Below are 21,426 nucleotides of genomic sequence, written 5' to 3' on the forward strand. Positions count from 1 at the left end.
AGCTGCCTCGTCGTGAGATGGGGCGTCAACCGGTATTCTCTCAGGAATCTGTATACAGCTCTCTCAAGGGGTGCTCTGTCAGCGTGCGCAATGCGTATTACATTGTTGAGAGTGGGCATGAACCTCTCTACTTCCCCATTTGCTTGGGGCCAGCGCGGGGTCACCTTCCGGTGTTGAATTTCCCAAGCCTTGAGATAGTCTGCAAATTATTGTCCTTGGAAAGGTGGGCCATTGTCTCTTTTCACCACCTCAAATATTCCATGGGTTGGAAGGGTTTTTTCTAGTTTAGTAATTACTTACGTGGCTGTCTGACTTTCTACAATCTTGATTTCGGGGTACTTTGTGTAGTCATCAATGATCACCAGGGCATAGTGTCCATCCGGAAGGTGTCCGAAGTCAACACTCAGGCACTCCCATGGCCGTTGGGGGTTTTCTTCAGTGATGATGGGGTGAGGGCGATCTGGTTGGCCTGATACCCGGCACGATGAGCTGTCTGTTCAACCATTGGGTCCATCCCCAGGACCCACACCTTGGCTTTCAGCCGGCTCTTTGTTTTTACCATGCCTTGATGTCCCCTGTGTGCGAGATCCATGGCTTGTTGAGCAAGGCTTGATGGGATCACCAGTTGTGGGCCTCTGAGTAGGCAGCCGCCGCTGTTGACCGAAAGTTCATCTTTGACACGCACAATTGACTCCAGGATGGCCTTTGCTTGCGGCGTCCGTCTGGTCATAGTGGATTGAATGGGGCGCCACTTGTTCGCTTGAACCGCTATTTTGGCCAGTTGCAGGCATTCATTGGTCCGGGTGGATTCTATAATGGTTTCAAGACTCATGGGAAGTGGTCGGATCTTTCCGATACGAGCCAGACATATTCTTCAGTGTCTTCAGCATCCTCTTCTTCCGCTTTGGTGGCGGCCCTAGGATGTCTCGAAAGGTAGTCCGCCGGATTGGATGAGCCTGGCTTGTATTCTACTCGATAGTCATACCCCTGCAGCTGAAGAATCAATTTTTCGATCCTCGGGGGAGGCTTGTATGCTGACCCTTGAAACAGGGGAATGAGGGATTTAAGGTCGGTGGACATTGTGAATGGATGGCCGTACACATAGACATGGAAGTGTCAACAGGCCCAGTGGATGGCGATCGCTTCTCGTTCTATCTGCGAGTATCTCTGTTTGTGTCTGTCAGGGAGCGGCTCATGTATGCAATCGGGGCCCACTCTCCATTTCCTTTAACTGCGTGAGCACAGCTCCATGCCCATATGGGCTGGCGTCAACAGAGACGTTAGTGGATCGGGCCAGGTCGAAGTATGACAGTGTAGTGTCTGCCGACAGGGCTGCTTTAGTGTCCTTGAAGGCTTGTTCCTGGTCAGGGCCCCACTGCCACGTGGTGGTGGAATTGGTCATTTCCCTGAGGGGCTTTGTGAGGTTGGATAAGTCCGGGACAAACCGCCCACAGAAGTTCACCATCCCTACGACGCTCCTTATTTCTGATATAAAGGAGGGTGCTGGGGCTTACTAGACGTCTCGCACCTTTTGGGGGTCCGGGCCACTTTTTTGTCAGAGAATGTGTAGCCAAAGAAACTGATCTTGTTCTTTAAGAACTGGCACTTTTCTTTGTGTAGGGTCAGTCCGGACATCCTGGTGGTGGATCTTGATTCTGTACCTTGGAAGTCGTCTCCTATTCCGTCGCGGTTGGTCTACTGCGAACACATAGTGGACCGGTAGTCTCCTGTGTCATCATCCATGTCCTCACTGTCGTGTGCTTCGGCCACTGTCTGTTCTGCTTCTTTCAATGTCTTCGAGGACCGGCATACTGCCACGAAATGGTTCATCCATCCACAAGCAGTGCTCCTTTTCCCTCTCAGTTGGCAGTCCTGCATGCGATGGGGCGCACCTCCACAGTAGCCACATTCCTTTCTCTTATCTTGCTGTCTTTTTCCTGAGTTTTGGCGTGCTTTTGGCCTCACCACATTTGCCTTTTCCACCGCGTTGACTTGTTCCGTTTTCATAGGTCGGTGGAGGGCAGCCTCCATATGGGATGCCCTGGCTTGCGACAGTTCTTTTGACCGGCCCAGGATGACGATGTCCGCTAGAGACTTGCCTGACTCCTGAAGGATGTTTACTCTGAGCTTGGACGAGTGGCACCCTTGTATAATCTGTCCTCGGATTTCTTCCTGTTCAATTTAAAATCCGGACGTGTTGGCCAGTTTTTTTAAACGTCCGTGGAATGCGTCTAACACCTCCTCCGCTTCTTGCTTAGCAAAAGATTAATCTTTCATAGTCCCTGTTCACCATCGGCTCGAAGTGTGCATTCAGGGCGTTGAGCAGCGTCACATACGTTTTGGGTGTGGCCTCCGCTAAGGTTTTGTAAATGTGGTGGATGTCTTTGCCTTCTAGATGGAGGAGCAGGGCTCTGCGCCTGTCCCGGGCTATACCCGCCACTTCAAAGTAAATCTGGAGACGGCCACTCCAGTCCCTCCATCGCGGGTCAAGGGATGAGGGGTGCCATCCACCACAAAGGGCTCAATGGTGGGAATTGATGCAGACGCAGTCACACCTTGCGGCACTTGCACTGCCTACCTCCTGGGCGTGGAAGTAGCCGCCTGGCTGAGAGCGACGAAGGCGCAGTTGGGTCCTCCGTCTGTGGCCTGTGGGTGCTAGGCCTCACTGTGGTGTCCTCTTTCAGGGTGCTGGGGGCATACACGTGCGTGGGCTCTGACACAGTGTGCAGATATAGCCCCTCTTCTTTCCAGGCACTCTCAGGGGCTGCAGGGCCCTTACTGGAGGCAGCAGACTTTCCAGGGGCACCCAGCAGGCCTGCGCAGGGCTGATGGTTCTCACATGGTTTCAAGGCCTAAATCAAAGGCTCTAAGCCACTCCGGAGAACAAAGCCCACTGATTGCTGTAATTGGGCTCGTTACCACCTCGTCACCAGTGTGATATGCGATGCACGTCTGCCTGTAATCAGTGCTGGGGTCGCAATGAGCAAGGGACACTGCTTGTGTAGTTAACCGCGTGGTCCCGACTGCCTGAGCCAGGCCACGCCCCTTTATTTATATTGCCGGCACATGACAAAACGCGCCAGCACTAGCTTGAACCCTCTGAGACTAGGTAGACTGCACCGCTACCCCACTGGAGGACACTACATAGCCTTCGTAGAGGCAAAAGTGGATTTTTATTTCATTGGTCATCCACCACGCTACTGTCTCATAGTACATGGCTCTTTGACACGCACAACATTGCTACTTACAAAAGACCTATTTGTAAACTGAAAAACCAACTGCAGAAGTTTGGGGTCCCTTCCTACATGGGTAGTGGTATACGCTGACACCAATCGGCCTGGTTCCGTCCTCTTTGCCTGCCCCTTGACTACTTCGGGGGTGGGAGTTGGCTTCTTGAGGGGCTGCCAGGTGGCCTGGCACCCTGACGTTTCTCTCCTGTTCCCCTGTCCCTTCCCCTTGTGTTCTCCACGTCCCCCTTCCCTGTTATCAACGTATTCTCTTCTCACAAGTTCTAGTTTACACAGTATCTTGGACTCTGCTGAATCGATAATCTTTCATACCTGTTATATGCTGATTGTATAAGGAAAATCAATAAAGAATTGAGATATTAAAAAAGGCCATTAGAGACATTACTGAATTTATAGACATGATGCGAACACATGTAAAGTGATACAATTAACAACCAAGTCTCACTAAAATAGACATTCACATTAGCATTCTATAGAACTGTAACATGTGCAGTGCTCAAGGTCAAATATAAGAAAGGGGTTGCCACCAAAATGTGGGACGGGGAGTCTGCTCTGTGCAGAAAGTTAGTGAGATGCTACTCAGCACACACCAGAAGTCATGTGTGATGTTCTAGTTGATCCCTATAGTCTTGAAGAATGAACCAAGTTTCAGTGAGACTTCAGCATGACCTCTAAATGTGTGAGGGTCACTCATGATGAGTGAGGCTTTAGGGCTCTGATGTATACACCTCTGAACTAATGTCCACGTCGAGGCACCCAAGGCTGCTTGCATGACAATGCTACAAAGAGTTGACGCACTCACTAATCAATGGTGTATTGATGATGAGGGTACTGTCATATAAGGGCCTATGTGAAGGTGAACCATATTTTTGAGTAGTAAAATGCCCCTCCCCTGTTCTTCAGACCAGTAATACCCACCAATTTTTATGATACTATGTAAACTGTGTAAGAAATTTCTGGTTCATACTTGATATCTCTATCTTAGGAATTAATTGTTTCAAAGATATATTGCTTTATTTTTTGTCAGTGAATCTTTGTTGAGAGAGGATGGTGGTTACTTTAAACAAAACAACAAAGCCTGGAAGAGGCCGCTATCTTAATATTTTAGGAGACAGTTGTGCTCTTAAACCAGAAACTCAAAACCTAATTAGGGCCTACATTTCAATCTTGTTCGAGGATATAAAACCGTATTAAAATCTGCAATATGCCACAGACACAGGAAAATTAGAAATACGCTGTTCCTTAAATTTTCACTTTGACACATGACCTATGCTGCATGGTCACTGATCTGGTGTTTGAAACTCCATGGTATCTTCCTCTGTTTACTTTGCTACGTACTGCGTTGTGGATATGAAAAACTGCAAATAAATTATTTTAAAAATAAATAAGCTGCCCAGTTTAATTGCAAAACTGACCGGCATGCTCATATATTAATTGAAATAGAGATATATTAATTGAAATACAGATATATTCATTGAAACGCAGACTGTCGCTTCCAGTTGTCATCTTTCTGTAAATACTCAGTGTTTGGAAGATGCTCATCTGAAGTGAAGCTATACATCCTTTCCACAGCAGCAACCAAGTGTGAGGCCTGTACTTGAACTGTCTGACCCTTAAAAACATTCACGTCTGTGACATCTGAAATCCCAGGTCTTTACATGTACCAAATCTTGTTTCCCTGCTGGAGCCTGGATCCGGCAGTTCTGTAAGTGGCCACCAGACAGCGCTCCTCGCCTGCTGATGAAACCCACTGAGCTGCTCATTGTATGAAAGGGAGAAGGGTTTCCTCTTCCGGGTCAGCGGCGGCAGAGACAGCACCAGCAGCAGTTGTAACATCACTTCCTCCCTCTCCTGGTGTGTCCAGCCTGCTGCAGAGGAGGAAGGAGCCCTGTCTGGTGGGAAGTTACCATCATCTACAGACCCTCACAGACCCCCCCCCCCCTCAGACCCCAGATCTGCCCCCCCAGCCCCATGGGGAGGAGAGAGCCTGGACATGTCTGCACAGGTCTCTGCTCAGGTAGGAGATTGTCAGCACCTTCTGCTGTGTTTGTAGAAATAGACTGAATAATCCTGGAGGGAATCTCTGCAGGAGCCGGGCTGAGCTGGGCTGAGCTGGGCTCTTCTATCCGGGGGCCCCAGGGGCTGAGCTGGGCTCTTCTATCCGGTGGCCCCTGGGGCTGAGCTGGGCTTTTCTATCCAGGGCCCTGGGGCTGATCTGGGCTGTTTTATCTGGGGGCCTCTGGGGCTGATCTGGGCTGTTCTATCTGGGGCCCTGGGGCTGAGCTGGGCTCTTCTATCCGGGGGCCCCTGTGGGCTTTCCTTCCAGTCTGGGGGGATTTGTGGGCATCATTGGAGTTAAAGAGGAGATGTGTGCACTGCACTGCAACTTACTGTACTGTGAGGAGCCTGTGCATGCTGCACTGCGTCTTACTGCACCATGAGGAATCTGTCACTGCACTGCATCTTACTGCACCTTGAGAAATATTTGTACCTCAGTGCATCTTACAACACCGCGAGGAGTCTGTGCACACTACACTGTATCTTACTGCACTGTGAGTAATCTGTGCACTGCATCTTACTGCACTATGAGTAATCTGTGCACTGCATTTTATTGCACTAGGAGGAATCTGCACATTGCCCTGCATCTTACTGCACTTTGAGCAATCTGAGCATGCTGCACTGCATCTTAATTCACTAGGAGAAATCTATGACACTGCATCACACTGCACTGTGAGGACTCTGTGGCACTGCATTGCAGTGGATCGTACTGCACAATGAGAAATCTGTACACTACACAGCATCTTATTGCACCGTGAAGTATCTGTGCACACTGTGCTGCATCTTAGTGCACTGTGAGAAATGTGTGCACATCCTTTATTCGTCTCTCCCTGTTAATTTGTTTACTTGCCCTCCTCTACCCCTATGTTCGCAGCATGTCCCCCAGGCAGTTGATGTCAAGGCTGCCCTGCTCGCCTGTGCCCCTGTACCCCTCTTACCCTTGTTCCCATCCCTCAGACTAGGCAAAGGCTTCAGTCATTGCAATGGTTTCTTGTGGCGTAGGCTGGCTTGAGGCATTGTCTGACCTTGAGCCTGCCAGGTAGGAGGCCCGTCAAGCAGAGAAACTTAGGTGTCTGTGTGTTTTTAATGTACCTCTGCAGGGGGATGTGTGTCTGCAGGGTCGGTGTGTGCTTGTGAAGAGAATAGGGATGTCTTTGCGTGTGTCTATGAGGCGTGTCTGTAGTGTGTCCAGCTCTGTGCAGGGTGTCTGTCATCGCAGATGTTGATGGCGCTGCCCGTCACTCTTCCTGGCCTCTGCTCTGCTGTTTGAGTAAGTCTTCAGCCTGACCTCCAAATGTGTGAGTTTCCCCAAGTACCCAGCGGTACATGTATACCAAAGCTACGTAGGGTCGCGGCACTCTCTCATCATGCATTGATGAGGAGTGTACTATGATTAGGCTTCCCTGTTTTCAGTTTCTATTTTTGGTTCTTTTCTTCAGTGTTTTCCAGTGATTTCAACACCTTAAAAAACATTGGTTATTGGTGGTTACACATTTTTGCGTCATAAAAAACAACAGAAGCAGTGTTTTTCCGTGTTTAAGGAATGTTTTGCTTTTATTTATACTTTATTTCTGTACTGCATGGTATATAGACAGTGTATGTACCGCATATATGAGGTCCAAATGCATTTCTACAAGTCACCCTATTGTAGTGCACCATTCAATACTTGTTTAGTGAGTCTTTGGTCATTCTTGCCCACTCTTTCCTTCCCATGTTAACTTTTATCTGTGAAAAGGCCCTCTCAACATTGGCACTTGAAACAGCCAGGACACAATTTGCTAAATATGGCCCCTGACATACCTTTCCATGCCAATGCTGGTGCACCTGAAGATTGCTATTCTCTGGGACAGGTACCGCAACATGCGCATTGATCTAGGCGCATATGCCCGCAGAGTTATTGAAGCGGTTAAAAATGAAGCAGTACTTTTCAGAGTCCTGAGAAATGTCCCTTTAGGGAAGGGATCTAGAACGTGCTCAGCGAGAGTGCCACAGGAAGGCTTCATGGACTTCAAAGGCCATGGTTGCTGAAGGGACATTCCTATGCATCATTGCAGCCATTTCTTAGCATTGTAAACTAGCATTTCTTGATTTGCTCCTCAACATTTCTTTACTTGTCAAGTGGCAAGAAATCTAACATGGAACCCACATGGTATCATTCTTTGAGACTGTCCTTGCATACTAACTGTAACTTGTATTAGAGTTTTCCTTGAAGTGCATTTTATGTGAAGTGTTAGGATAGTAGCTCATAGGCGTCAGTATTGGGGTGGTTATCTAATCTTATCTAGGGACCTGGTAATGCCTGATACTCGCTGTGGTAATTTGATTTTGCCAATGCTTTAGTACTATAATTATTGTTTGACTGTAATGCTAAATACTCAACTAATATAACACATTTTGGGAAAATCATGAATGCTCTTTAGTGTTGGACCTTGTATTATAGTGGTTTATAAAGGAGTGCTGTGTATTTCTGTAACCGTGGTAGGCATATTACATTTAGAAATTTGTCACCAACTTGTGATGGCATTTACGGTTTACACTCTTAAACATACAACTGCACTCTGTGGGTTAATTTTGGGAGGGGATGGTTGTGGCAACTGGAAAACACCAATTCAATGCCTCATAAGGGGTTGTAGGTGCTTTATAAATACAATTTCCATATATAGATATAATTACAATTTGGCAAAAAGGTAGGTCTTGGTCTAGAAAGCATGCTTTTTTTTAATGGTATAAATCCGTTCAGTAGTTGCTGAGAAATTTAAAAAATAAAAATTTCGATAACTGAGTACCGAGGAGGATTCGCGAACCCTCCTGGGCACGAGTTTCACTCTGATTGGCTGTCAACACTCCAACCCAGGACGTGTTGGCAGCCATCTTGTGACTTGGCAACCGAGTCACAATTAAAAGGGGGCAAAAAAGATGAAAAACAAGAGAAGGGGGCAGGGTAGAAACACCCTGACCCCCTAGGCCTGCTCAGGGGGTCCCAAAAAAGCATTTTGTTTAATCATCAGAATTCGTGTTGGGTCCACGAATCCTGCTGAGAAAATTTAAAAAAAATAAAGCGCGGACTCCGATTTTGGGTTGTATTTGAAGTCTGTCCCCCTCATTTAGAGTGTGGCTGGTGGCCGGCCGACTGTCAAAGGAGCAAAGGTGATAACCATCCACCACATTTAGACATCTCCAGAACCTGGCAATATCCAAGCCCTCAGATAAGCCACATCAGCTCCTCGGAAAGTACTGAAAATGTGCTCAGTGGCCTCCATGTTTCACACAGAAGCTCATCAAATTGTTTGAAAAACTAAATAAATAGTGACTTTCACAGCCTGGGAGTTTTTTTTACGAGGGAGGGGGGTTGACTTTTTGAATATTTAGGGCTGGCGTTAGCCAAGACATTTTTGGTTTACAAACGTGATATGTATAATACACTTACTTAATGGGGCTTTCCGCCAGCTCTATTCATCCATTGGTCTACTGTTGTGTCAGTCACATTTTGCTTCCTCCCTTTACAGCATACAGCATGGGGCAGTGGGTCAGCATACTTCAGCCACTGGTTAATGATACTTTGAGTGACTGCATTTAGTCTTTCACAAGGAGCACATCTGCACACAAGGAAGTTTCCTACAGTCCCAGTGTTTATGTTTTTACGTTAGCATTAGGTCTCAGCCTTACGTGAGCAGTGCATGAGCTGCTCTTGTCCTACGAGGGTTTGTTGGAATTGAAACGATTGCAGAAGTCATCTCGCGGCTCCGCCTCCAATTTTCATTGGTGCGCGTTGTTTTGAGTCATGGCTGATGCAAAACACAGTGTAATGATTGCACCGGAGACAATCATTACACTGAGAGTTGCCACCCTGTCCCCTTTTGGCCCCGCCCACCGGGATCCGATCGTTTACTTGCGGAGGAACACGGCCTCATTCAATTACTCTATAAGCACTATTTACATGTAAGCACGTCGGGGAAAAACACAAGCGAGTCAAACACTTCTTTCCGTGTCATCTTTTGGCTCGTGGAAAAGCGAGCGCGCCTAGCTTGGAAGTGCCTATGTGTCAACTTCTCTGATGTGGATATGGAAAAATTGCCTTGGGTTTATTATTTCGGGGAAGAGGTTTGACCAGCGACGTAACCCCGAGCAGAAAATGAGCTTGCGAAAGTGAGTTGGCTTGCCCGTCTGGTGGTGGGTGGGCCCTTTACTGGCAGACAGGGGACATCCCGCCGGAGGTTGAGCTACCGCCACGGCGACTTGACGAAAGAGGTAAGGGATTGAGGAGGGCTCTACGAGAAGCGTGCAGCCCTGGAAGCTCTAAGCAGGGTCTGTGAAAGGTTCACAGAAAGGTTTGCGAGGAGATACCCCGCACCTTAGAAGATGTCTGCAAACAGCAAGGGCAGATCTGAGCTGTTCGGAGGAAGGACTGTCGTGTGGAAAGAGAGACGATTCTGGCTGGTCCTCCGGGGTACCCGCTGACGTCATGGCAGGGCAGCCTTGGGAACCAGCCGCAGGTGCTGTCTACTTTGGTCGGCGCAAGGAGGGCATTTGCAAGGAGTGATGTGACCAGTTGTGGTCGGTGGTGGGAGTAGCTGACGGGCGGTGATGTGGATAGCGGGAGGGCAGGGTGGGGGGGTAGTAAACTATGGATTACGGAGGAGTACAGGTAAGTAAACATATAAATAAATAAAATGAATTTCGTTGCGAGCACTGCATCCTGAAATGTCGGGTGCCCCCTACCGTATTTTATATCGCTGGGAGAAAAAGGGCTGGATTGCGTCTTATTGTTTGTTTTTCTCCCCTTTCTTCGCACATCTTGGGTCGATTTGAAAAGAAAGAGTGGGAGCAGCAAGGGTGTGGCTATTAAACAGAAAGCCTATTTTGTCCCAAGAATCGTGTAGCACAGTAGACACCCCCGTCGAGCAGTGTGTTGTTTCTGCAAGGGGATTTCCTGTTATAGTCCAGCCCTCTTTTATGAGAGCCACCCCCCAGATGTGCATTTTTGTTTCCATTTCCCTTTTTTGCTCGGCTGCAGCGCAGACTTCTCATTTGCAGGGGTTTGCTAAAGCAGCCATGACCGTAGTTTCCTTGAGGGGGCCCTAGTGCAGGGAAAGGAATTGCCCCTCCCCCTACTGCTATTTGAACTATAAAATACATCAATCATCAGGATCGAGAGATCTCTCTGCACCCCGGTGCCACTGCACCTGCTGCACCAGTGGAAGTTACGTTGCTGCGCCTGACAGGGCCTGACATGTCCTGCTGCGACTGGAGGAGGCTGGCAGTGCCCTGGCTTCACCCTGGCCTGGCTGAGAGCCAGGGGGGCCTTAGCTCTGGGGGCCGCCCTCCCTCACACCGTTGCTAGAATCCAACCCTACGGGTTAAAACTTTTCCACACCCAGGCCTGCAAGAGAGACAGGGACATATTTTCGTTCAATACAAATTAACAACTTTTCCGAAAAGGTATGTGGTGGCTTGGGAACTGATTTTCAATATTTTGCCTCTGACCTATGGAAAATACCGTCCGGAAAGAAAGCAGGGGAGAGGAGGGTTGGTGAAGGGGCATTCCTCCGAAATACGCTGTCTATTCTGTATATGTTTTATAAGTTTTCAAGGTCATCGGGGCAATTATTCAAAAAGCAGTATTCCCAAACTGCATTTTAATAATCTGCCCCTAGAGTCTAGTTTTAAATGGGCTCACTGGTTTGAGATGAGAGCTGTGCGCTGGGTGCAGTTGAACCGCCCTCTCTGCGCTGCACTCACTGATGACTCTTTCATGAACCTGGCCACAAATGTAAAGAGAGCAGCACTCCGCATATTGCATCAAGATAGTCTGAATGCGGCGCATTCTTTGCACAACTTGCAAGGGATTCCTGTCCCAAGTGACGCCATGAGCCAGTCGTGACTTTTCAAACACTAAATTGCACCAAGTGAGGTTTTGTCAACAAAGCATTTGCCCGAAGGCAAGATTGGCAATAAAGCCCACTCTGACTCATTGTATTGTTGGGGGTGGGGGGGACTTTAACATATGGACTCTGGCGGGGTTGCACAATGGAGAGATAAGACCTGTTCGGCCGGAGCCACATGCCTCAGTTCAATGTTTCCTTTTATTGGGCTCATGGCGCATGTGTTTGATGAATAAAACTGACTCTCGCCTCAGCCCCCCTTGAACAATAAACAGTGCCGCCACTACAAATAATACATCCCATGCCAATCGGGCAACCAAAAGCAAAATAAACATTTCCACAGTGTCCCGGATAGGCATCTTTGTGCCAGGAGTCTCAGCCCAGTCTGCGCAGGGCAGTAAAGGGGGGTCTTTACTGATATTAGGATTCCTTTCCAGGTGGCCTTGGCACAGTTCCAGCTATTCCACTGGTCAGGGACTGATGTCCACATTTGGAGCTGTCTCTGCGTCTTCTTTTACTCTCATGCTCACACTTTGATCACTCGCATTGGTAACAAACACCTCTGGAGTGGACTGGAAGCTAGTTTGCCTTTGTCTCGAATGCCTGATGACTGGCACGTGACAGTTAAGGCTAATGAAGGATGTCATTTCCTATGACAGCTGCCAGTGTCTTTCTACAGTCATCAGAGCCACGGACTGAGGGTCAAAAGCTGTTCTAAACTTCCAGCTTGGATGACCGCCTCTGACCAACACTGAGTCCTTCTCTGTAAGGCTCATCGTCTTGACACCACTGAGTCCTTCTCTATAAGGCTCATCGTCTTGACACCACTGAGTCCTTCTCTGTAAGGCTCATCGTCTTGACACTACTGAGTCCTTCTCTGTAAGGCTCATCATCTTGACACCACTGAGTCCTTCTCTATAAGGCTCATCGTCTTGACACCACTGAGTCCTTCTCTATAAGGCTCATCGTCTTGACACCACTGAGTCCTTCTCTATAAGGCTCATCGTCTTGACACCACTGAGTCCTTCTCTACAAGGCTCATCGTCTTGACACCATTGAGTCCTTCTCTATAAGGCTCACCGTCTTGACACCACTGAGTCCTTCTCTAAGGTTCATCGTCTTGACACCACTGAGTCCTTCTCTATTAGGCTCATCGTCTTGACACCACTGAGTCGTTTTCTGTAAGGCTCACCGTCTTGACACCATTGAGTCCTTCTCTGTAAGGCTCATCGTCTTGACACCACTGAGTCCTTCTCTGTAAGGCTCATCGTCTTGACACCACTGAGTCCTTCTCTACAAGGCTCATCGTCTTGACACTACTGAGTCCTTCTCTGTAAGGCTCATCGTCTTGACACCACTGAGTCCTTCTCTATAAGGCTCATTGTCTTGACACCACTGAGTCCTTCTCTATTAGGCTCATCGTCTTGACACCACTGAGTCCTTTTCTGTAAGGCTCACCGTCTTGACACCACTGAGTCCTTTTCTGTAAGGCTCACGGTCTTGACACCATTGAGTCCTTCTCTGTAAGGCTCATCGTCTTGACACCACTGAGTCCTTCTCTACAAGGCTCATCGTCTTGACACCACTGAGTCCTTCTCTACAAGGCTCATCGTCTTGACACCACTGAGTCCTTCTCTATAAGACTCATCGTCTTGACACCACTGAGTCCTTCTCTCTAAGGCTCATCGTCTTGAAACCACAGAGTCCTTCTCTATAAGGCTCATCGTCTTGACACCACTAGGTCCTTCTCTATAAGGCTCATCGTCTTCACACCACTGAGTCCTTCTCTATAAGGCTCATCGTCATGACACCACTGAGTCCTTCTCTGTATGGCTCATCGTCTTGACACCACTGAGTCCTTCTCTATAAGGCTCATCATCTTGACACCACTAAGTCCTTCTCTCTAAGGCTCATCGTCTTGACACCACTAGGTCCTTCTCCATAAGGCTCATCATCTTGACACCACTGAGTCCTTCTCTGTAAGGCTCATCGTCTTGACACCACTGAGTCCTTCTCTGTAAGGCTCATTGTCTTGACACCTCTGAGTCCTTCTCTGTGAGGCTCATTGTCTTGACACCTCTGGTCATTGTCTTGACACCTCTGAGTCCTTCTCTGTGAGGCTCATCGTCTTGACACCACTGAGTCCTTCTCTCTAAGGCTCATCGTCTTGACACCACTAGGTCCTTCTCTATAAGGCTCATCGTCTTGACACCACTGAGTCCTTCTCTGTGAGGCTCATTGTCTTGACACCTCTGAGTCCTTCTCTGTGAGGCTCATCGTCTTGAAACCACTGAGTCCTTCTCTATAAGGCTCATTGACTTGACACCACTATGTCCTTCTCTATAAGGCTCATCGTCTTGACACCACTGAGTCCTTCTCTCTGGATTTGGTGCCCACTAGGACAGCCTGGTTGGAGCCAGCAGGGACGGTGGCCGTCCCATGATCTATCATAATGACTGCCGCAGAGATACCGTAAGTCGATTGGTGAAGAGCAGATCAATACTCCTTCATGACTTGGGAAAGCATGTGCCTTGTAGGTGCACCTCTTGTTTGTTTGCAGAAACCATTGCCTTTTTTACTGTACTCGTGAACCTCTTAAATTTGCTGCTGACTTTGTATGTAAGTTGATAAGGCAATCTTAAATGCCAAAGGATGCGAGGTATAACTTTAGTTTGTGTGGTTGATATGGGAGAACCTGTGCCTGTTTTTGTTTGCTTTTGTGTTTACTCTGTTGGTCGCCAAAATCAACAATATTATATTTCTGATTCTTCAGGTATGTTAACCAGCAGTTCGGCGTCCGGGACACAGGCATGTTTATCTAGGGGGATAAGGGCTTGACACCCATTAAAGTGCTGCAACTGTTGAAACTCAGCTGTTTTCAGGAGCCACATTCAGTGGTTGGGTGGTGTGGGGTTGGCTTCTCTGCTCATCTTGATATTGGACGCATGAGGCATGACCCTGCCTCACGTTCCACCTGGTCTTAGATATCAGTATCACTGTCCCCTGATGTCCTACTGGTGACAACTTGATAACCTAGGGTAAAATGGTGTCTTAACAGAGCAATCCCTCCTTTGAAACAGACGCCTGCATGCATGGCCATGTTTATCTTAATTTTAGAGCCACTAGGCTTACTTTATTGATTCGAATCAGACACCGTCACTCATTTACTCTGCCTCTAATACCACATCTTCATATGCAATCAGACACAGTCAAATCAAAATCAAACTTTTTTTCACATTAAAAATGCATAAAAGTGCATACCATTTCATTCCTTGTGTCTTTACAATAGTTGAGTAACCACGCTATTTCTAAAACAATAAAAAAAATATAAAACCAAATTTACAACAATTAATTCCGATTCAAATTTACAAACGTTCTATAAAACCTTCTTAAAAACTCTATTCAGTATGACGCACCCAGATATCATTGACATTTGAAATAAATTCCGATATACACCCTTTTACATAAAAGGAGAGTGTGCTATAATGATGGGTAAGCTGGTGAGCCAAACACAGCCATCAATTCACAAAGCGTTAAATACATAAAGTAATCTGTACATTTATCCATGGGCTATAAGTTAACTGTGTCTTACTAAGCTACCATTGTAGTGGCAGCCCTTGTAGTCTTTACAGCAGCCTGTAACAAGCATTAAAAATGCAACAGGTCTCGCCTTTTTTCAAGTTAAAGCCATTTGCTTTGCTGTACAATATCATTAGCAAAGCAAATGGCTTTAACTTAATCAAAGGCGAGACCTATTGCATTTTCAATGCTTGTTACTGTAGTGCGTCCTTTGTGTTTAGATCTGATGTGATAGCCGGATGCCCTCTACCCGCTCCTCATGTTTTCCTCCTGTGCCTCTCCAAGATCCTACACTGCTCATGCGTGCTTCCTCCATACCCTGCTCTCCTCATCTCCTTCCCAGCTTCACTTTGCTCCTCACCTCTGCACAAGCTCTTAGCTGCTTGTGTGTGTTTTTGGTTAGTTGCTAAGAGGCAGCTGCCTAAATTATGGTTCTTGCAAGTGCTGAGTATATTGCGCTGTCTGTGACTTTCCTCTTGAAAGCGCAGTAAGTGTAATGGGAAGAAATTCATTGCAATCATTCTGGGTGCTTGTTTCGGTTTCCCTTTAGCAGCACATGTATGGACGTTTTTCTTTTGGTAAAGTTGTTGACATTTTTAAACACCTTCGTACCCCTAACGGAGCAAAGACAAGGAGATGATGGACGGAGCGCTGAAACTTTTCAGACACTCACCTCCAATCACAGATCTGGGTTGAATCAATCAGTTCGTCACCTCAGTTCAGACCCAGCGATATGCAAATTAGCCTTGACCCTGTGCCTCATGGGAACAGTCCAGATCGAACTGCCAAGCCAGGTCCTCCCTGGACCGGGTGCAAGCATCCTGGGACAGGTTTCGGGCTGACATCCCTCATCAGCCAGGCTAGCTTGAATCCAGTGGCAAAGTGAGCAAGGGACCCACGTCTGAGCATACCCTGCCTACTGATGGATTCAACCCAGATCTGTGACTGGGGGTGAGTGTCTGAAAAGGTTTAGCGCTCCGTTCATCATCTCTTTGTGTTTGCTTTGTTTGCCATAAGTGTGGCAGGGTATGCCCAGACGTGGGTCCCTTGCTCCCTTTGCCACTGGATTCAAGCTAGCCTGGCTGATGGAAGGCATTTGCTCTTTTTAGGGTTCGCTGCGCGGTTCTAACAGGTCTCATTAGGCATCATTTTCTTTGGAGCTCTGAAAGGAAACCCCTCTACCATCTAATAGTCATTCTCCAAGTGTACCTTTATTTTTAAACATGAGGTCCTCAAAGCAAGGAGTGTTAGGCAGTTGGATAATAAAACTGGACCTGGATCACAACAACCCAAAATCCTTTGTGTCAAGGATTAAAAGCCTCCAGAAAAGAAAGCTACAGGTCCGATTAGATAAATTACAAATTGTATCAGAGCTTTGCTTTTTACAATCCATGGATGCATCTTTGTAATTTTCCTGAAATTATTCAGTACATGAACAGTACAATAAATGTAAAGTTGTGCATCTGCAGCCATCTGTTGCTAAAGAAGTGACTCTCAGGGTCCAAGGAAAATTTTGATTTGTATCATTAGTTCTGAGCTTGTCTTTAATCATACGTGTTTTATATGGTGGCCAGGGTTAGCTAGAGGCAAATGTTCTTTTTTTTATTTTTAGTTTTTGGCACATGATTGAAATAATAACAACATTCTAACCATCGCAGCCCAGCCTGCCAAGGACAGACATATTATCTTTGCTTTTTTTTGCTTTTGTGTCTTGGGACCACCAGGATTTTCCTCGTAGTTCTAAATAAAGGATGGAATAAGTTTATAATCAGCAAATTGCTTAGTTTTTCTAAAGTTGACTTTCCTAAATAGAAATGAGCATTACTTGTAACAATGTATTCAATAATGGGTCCCAGAACAGAAATAGCCACATAGTATTTCTTTTAAGGGATTGATTAACACCTTCCTCGTTGTCTTTGCTTCAAGGACTGGCTTAGATGGCCTATAGGATAGTCCAAATGTCTCTTTGTTTGGAATCCATTCTTGCGCTAGGTTTACCACTTTTCAGAGTTACCGGTCAGCAGCATTGCTTTTATCTTTGATATTTTTTATGTTGGTACGCTCGTGTTTAATTTCTTGCATTTGTTCGAGTGATTGCAATCTCTGCAAAATGTTAATGTTGTCTTCCAAATCAGATTTAAACTCAACTTGTTTTCTAGAGAGAGTGAGGTCAGGAACAAACATAGATAAGTCAAATAAAAGTTTACAGATTTATTACTCTAGGCAAATTATGTCATTCTCACTGAACCTGATAAAGTCTATGAAACCACGACAATCATGAATACAGGGCGCTAGCTATTGAGTCTTGCTACAATTGTCTCACTTTACCACAATCTAGATAGAAATGACTCCCAAAGAAGATATAGCATCCATACATTCCTTACTGGAGAAAGCAAGGCCATCATCTGAATGAAAAGTATGAACTGGTTTCATTTCTACATGGTACTACAAGTATTTTATGACTGCTCCAACAAGGGCAGTGTTGTGCTGCCACACCCATAGAAATCAAGAGCAAGAAACAACTCCAATATGACGGTTGACGGTTGAAAGCTTTATTTCGATATGCAATTATATCTTGAAAGCATTACATACATGTAAAAACTGCAGATCGACAATACAAATGTCTCAAAAATTAAGAACAAGTAAAAATGCCATTTATGCATTCAATAAATTAACTAAAACTGGATTAAATTTAGATAGACAATCTGTTTCTGCGAATCAACCATGACCATTTTAAAAATTTGGAGACACCACAAACTATGGGAGGGAAAGTGTCAATTAACAAAATACGTAGCGCCACCAAGTGTTGGCGTGTCCCCAAGCGTCTAAATAGCGGTTTAAGCCAGCACCTCCTTGGACGAATATAGTCTGGGCACTCGAAGAGGATATGCGCCACCGTCACAGGTCTTGTAGGGCAAAAGGCACAAAAGGGTGATAACTGCACTGGCGATTTCCATCGGGATAAAAGTCCCCAATTGGAAAAGTGCCTACTCTAAACTTAAAGTATAGAGCCCTATCAACTGGCATGGTGATCAAATCCAGATAGGGTTCATAGGCCACCACGTCCTTCATTTTTAGAAATGCTGCAGTTGAATTGCAGTGGCGTGGATTACCAATAAGTTGGGAGGACACCCAGTCCCTGTACAGTTTTTTTAGGATAGCCTTGGGTGGAGCGGATTTTGTAGCCCAAGAGTCTCCCAAACCCAGCTCCCCCAAGAGATTTTTAATATCCCTCAGCCACTTGATCTTGTGCCAGCCCCCCATTTCCATCACCTCGGACAGCCCATCAGCATATGATTTTAACTCTGGAACCCTCCACAAACGAGCCCATAAAAGCAACGGCCGGAGACGAGCCTGGTCCTTGATCGACTTGCAGCCCACATCCAAGCATACCGGAGTAGTGGGGGTACTCAAGGGGAGAGCAAGTAGGTCTTTCAAAAATTTGCTCTCCGACTTGGATAGGGACTCCAAATTACAAAAGCCCCATAACTCCGCCCCGTAAAGTGCGGAAGTGGCTCCTCTTGCTTTATAAATGTCAATTGCGGGTGCCACAAACTGTTTGGATGAGGCGCAATACTCCCTTAACAAAGCACCCCCTATCCTTTTATGGCTGAGGACCATCTTGTTGATATGTGGCGTCCAGCTCATAGTGTCGCACAGGCGTATTCCCAGATAGTCAAACTCGGAAACTTTCTCAAGAGGGACAGAGTTCAAAACTGGAGGGCGTCCTGGTTTCCGTGGTGGATGCATAATCAGGTATTTTGTTTTGTCCACATTAATCACCAATCCCCTTGCCAAACAGAAATCCTGGAATCGGGTCAAAAGCTTCTGAAGACCCAGGGGAGTCTTGGCGATGAGGAGGGTGTCGTCTGCAAACAACAGTGTAGGGATCCGTACGCCCCCCAGGGAGGGTGCGTCCGTTGGTTCTTGAAGCAGGTGCTCTACCACACCATTTACATACAAGGAAAATAGGGTGGGAGCCAGCACACAACCCTGTCGGACACCCCTACAAACCGGGATCCTGTCAGTCGTTTCCCCATTCTGGCCCCACCGCACCTGGGCATAGTTATCAGTATGAAGTTTCATCAGGAGCGACAGAATGTAGGGGGGCAGCCCAAGACCCTGCAAGACCCTCCAGAGTTCCTCCCTGGGAACCAGGTCAAAGGCAGTCTTTAGGTCAATGAAGGCCAAATAAAGACTGCCCTTTCCCAGTTCCACCACCTTCCAGTGCAGAAGCATTAGTCTAAACACTTGTTCAATAGTACCCGTTCCTGAACGGAATCCTGCCTGGAAGTCAGATAGGATATGGTTTTCATCCACCCAGTGGAGGATCCTCCCTAAGATCACCTTCCCCGCCACTTTTTGTGTCGAGTCAATCAAGCTTATCGGCCTGTAGTTCCCTGGATTGTCCCGACATCCCTTTTTGAATATGGGGACGACCTCCACCCCCCTCCAAGATTCTGGGACAGGTCCACCCTCCATGATTGCATTCAGAAGGGCGGAGATCAGAGTGCCCCATTCAGTCGGATAGGCTCGGAGTAAGTCCCCTGGAAGCCCGTCAGGGCCGGCTGCTTTCAGGGGTACCACGGTCTTGATTACATTTACTACCTCCCGGATGGTGAAAGAATCAAGGACACTATCCCTTGCCAAGATGGGGGGTGAAGCTGGCTCATTAAGGGGCCCTTCTACCGGAGAATATAAGGCCCCGAAATGATTGAACCAGGTCTGGGACGGGATGGTACAAGTCCTCAGTGTGTCATCAGGTCGGTTCCTAGATCCCACCAGGTTCCAGAAACCCCTGGCGTCCTTCCCTTGGCTAGCAGCCAGAAGGTCCGCCCAGAACTTTTCCTCCCATTCCTTTTTTGCTGTTTGTAAACTCTGGGAGTAAAGCTTCCTGGCCTCCCTAGTCCTAGTTTGGGATTTTGACTTAACTGCCTCCACCAACATTTTCTTCCTTACCCTGCAAAGTACCAAAGACATAGCATTAACCTGTGATGTGAAATGAGAGAGCTAAAGACAAACCCATCCAGTTGCTAATTTGTCAGTCTGAAATTAGAAAAGATGGGATCAATCTTGGCTTTCCTGCTTAGCCAAATTGTATTACCCATGGCAATTGTTTAATTTCACTTTCGCTCCTTTTACTTCATTATCACACATCTGAGAGCAACTTGAAATTCATGAGTTCAGGATGAACACTGTACAAAACATCTTTGTTTGAATTAATAAATGATATTTTTTTCCATGTATAATAACAGCACAGGTCACATAGATGGTGCACAAGACAACTGCCTAGACTCTTGATTTGATAATGGTATTGTCGTCAATGTGTGGAAGGTATGAGATATTTTCTAAGATGAAATTTGGGAACTAGCCCTTTTAATAAATGCCTCTCAATGCAGTGATACAATCTGATGCATTTAAGTGAAAGTTTGGGCTATCGAGCAAGAACAGGACTCTAGGAAGTGTGTCCTTATGTCAAATTGCCTCATTTGATAGACATCTATGGACATTAGACCCTCGTCTGGCCATGCAATTAATAGTTAGTACCCACTACCACTACGTATCAGACCGGCTCCCTCCCTGAAAGTGATGAAATTAGAGTTCAAGAAGGACTCTAAACGAAGTTCGTCATTTCATCTTTTTCTAAGGCTGACCCTTTGCTTATAATAATTAAGCACTTGTCGAGCGCCTGGCTACCCTCAGGCATTCCCGTGCTAGGCTGGGCTATTTTCCTCTGTTCTCATCCCAGTATACACTTTCCAGGAGGTATGTTGTAAGCATGCTCAGAATTTAGAGTTTCCAAAGTGCAAAGTGTCAGAAAGTGACCCCTGTATTACATGCAGAGAGCAGCGCATTATGCATTACTTTCCTTGCCATATTCTTACACCAGCCGAGTTAAATGCAGTCATAAAAAGACTGTGTTTCCCAGAACCAGGTGGAACGCTTGATTACAGAAGACTAAACCGGGCGCCTTATCATGGCTCTCTGGATCTCATTCAAGCCTCCCACGCTTGCAGCCAGCCCTGGCTCTCTGGATCTCATTCAAGCCTCCCATGCTTGCAGCCAGCCCTGGCTCTCTGGATCTCATTCAGGCCTCCCATGCTTGCAGCCAGCCCTGGCTCTCTGGATCTCATTCAAGCCTCCCATGCTTGCCGCCAGCCCTGGCTCTCTGGATCTCATTCAAGCCTCCCATGCTTGCAGCCAGCCGTGGCTCTCTAGATCTCATTCAGGCCTCCCATGCTTGCAGCCAGCCCTGGCTCTCTGGATCTCATTCAAGCCTCCCATGCTTGCAGCCAGCCCTGGCTCTCTGGATCTCATTCAGGCCTCCCATGCTTGCAGCCAGCCCTGGCTCTCTGGATCTCATTCAAGCCTCCCATGCTTGCAGCCAGCCCTGGCTCTCTGGATCTCATTCCAGCCTCCCATGCTTGCAGCCAGCCCTAGCTCTCATTCAAGCCTCCCATGCTTGCAGCCAGCCCTGGCTCTCTGGATCTCATTCAAGCCTCCCATGCTTGCAGCCAGCCCTGGCTCTCTGGATCTCATTCAAGCCTCCCATGCTTGCAGCCGGCCGTGGCTCTCTAGATCTCATTCAGGCCTCCCATGCTTGCAGCCGGCCCTGGCTCTCTGGATCTCATTCAAGCCTCCCACGCTTGCAGCCGGCC

The 21,426-nt window shown here is 47.1% G+C and overlaps 1 protein-coding gene across 3 annotated transcripts in view; it reads left to right on the forward strand.

The window, feature by feature from the left end:
- LOC147737306 (uncharacterized) overlaps positions 1-21,426 on the forward strand; it is a 72,185-nt gene that overhangs the window by 17,641 nt on the left and 33,118 nt on the right. The window contains exon 1 of one of the 3 annotated variants that reach the window (XM_086925051.1): positions 5,091-5,265. The exons of 1 other annotated variant lie outside the window; for it this stretch is intronic. The gene's annotated coding sequence lies outside the window, so the exon portion shown is untranslated. Of the gene's footprint in view, positions 1-5,090; positions 5,266-5,764; positions 5,801-21,426 lie in introns of those variants that run through there. One more of the 3 variants, XM_086925048.1, reaches the window with a different exon arrangement.

This window comes from Lissotriton vulgaris, chromosome 1_1 (assembly GCF_964263255.1).
Source record: "Lissotriton vulgaris chromosome 1_1, aLisVul1.2, whole genome shotgun sequence".
Classification (NCBI taxonomy): domain Eukaryota; kingdom Metazoa; phylum Chordata; class Amphibia; order Caudata; family Salamandridae; genus Lissotriton; species Lissotriton vulgaris.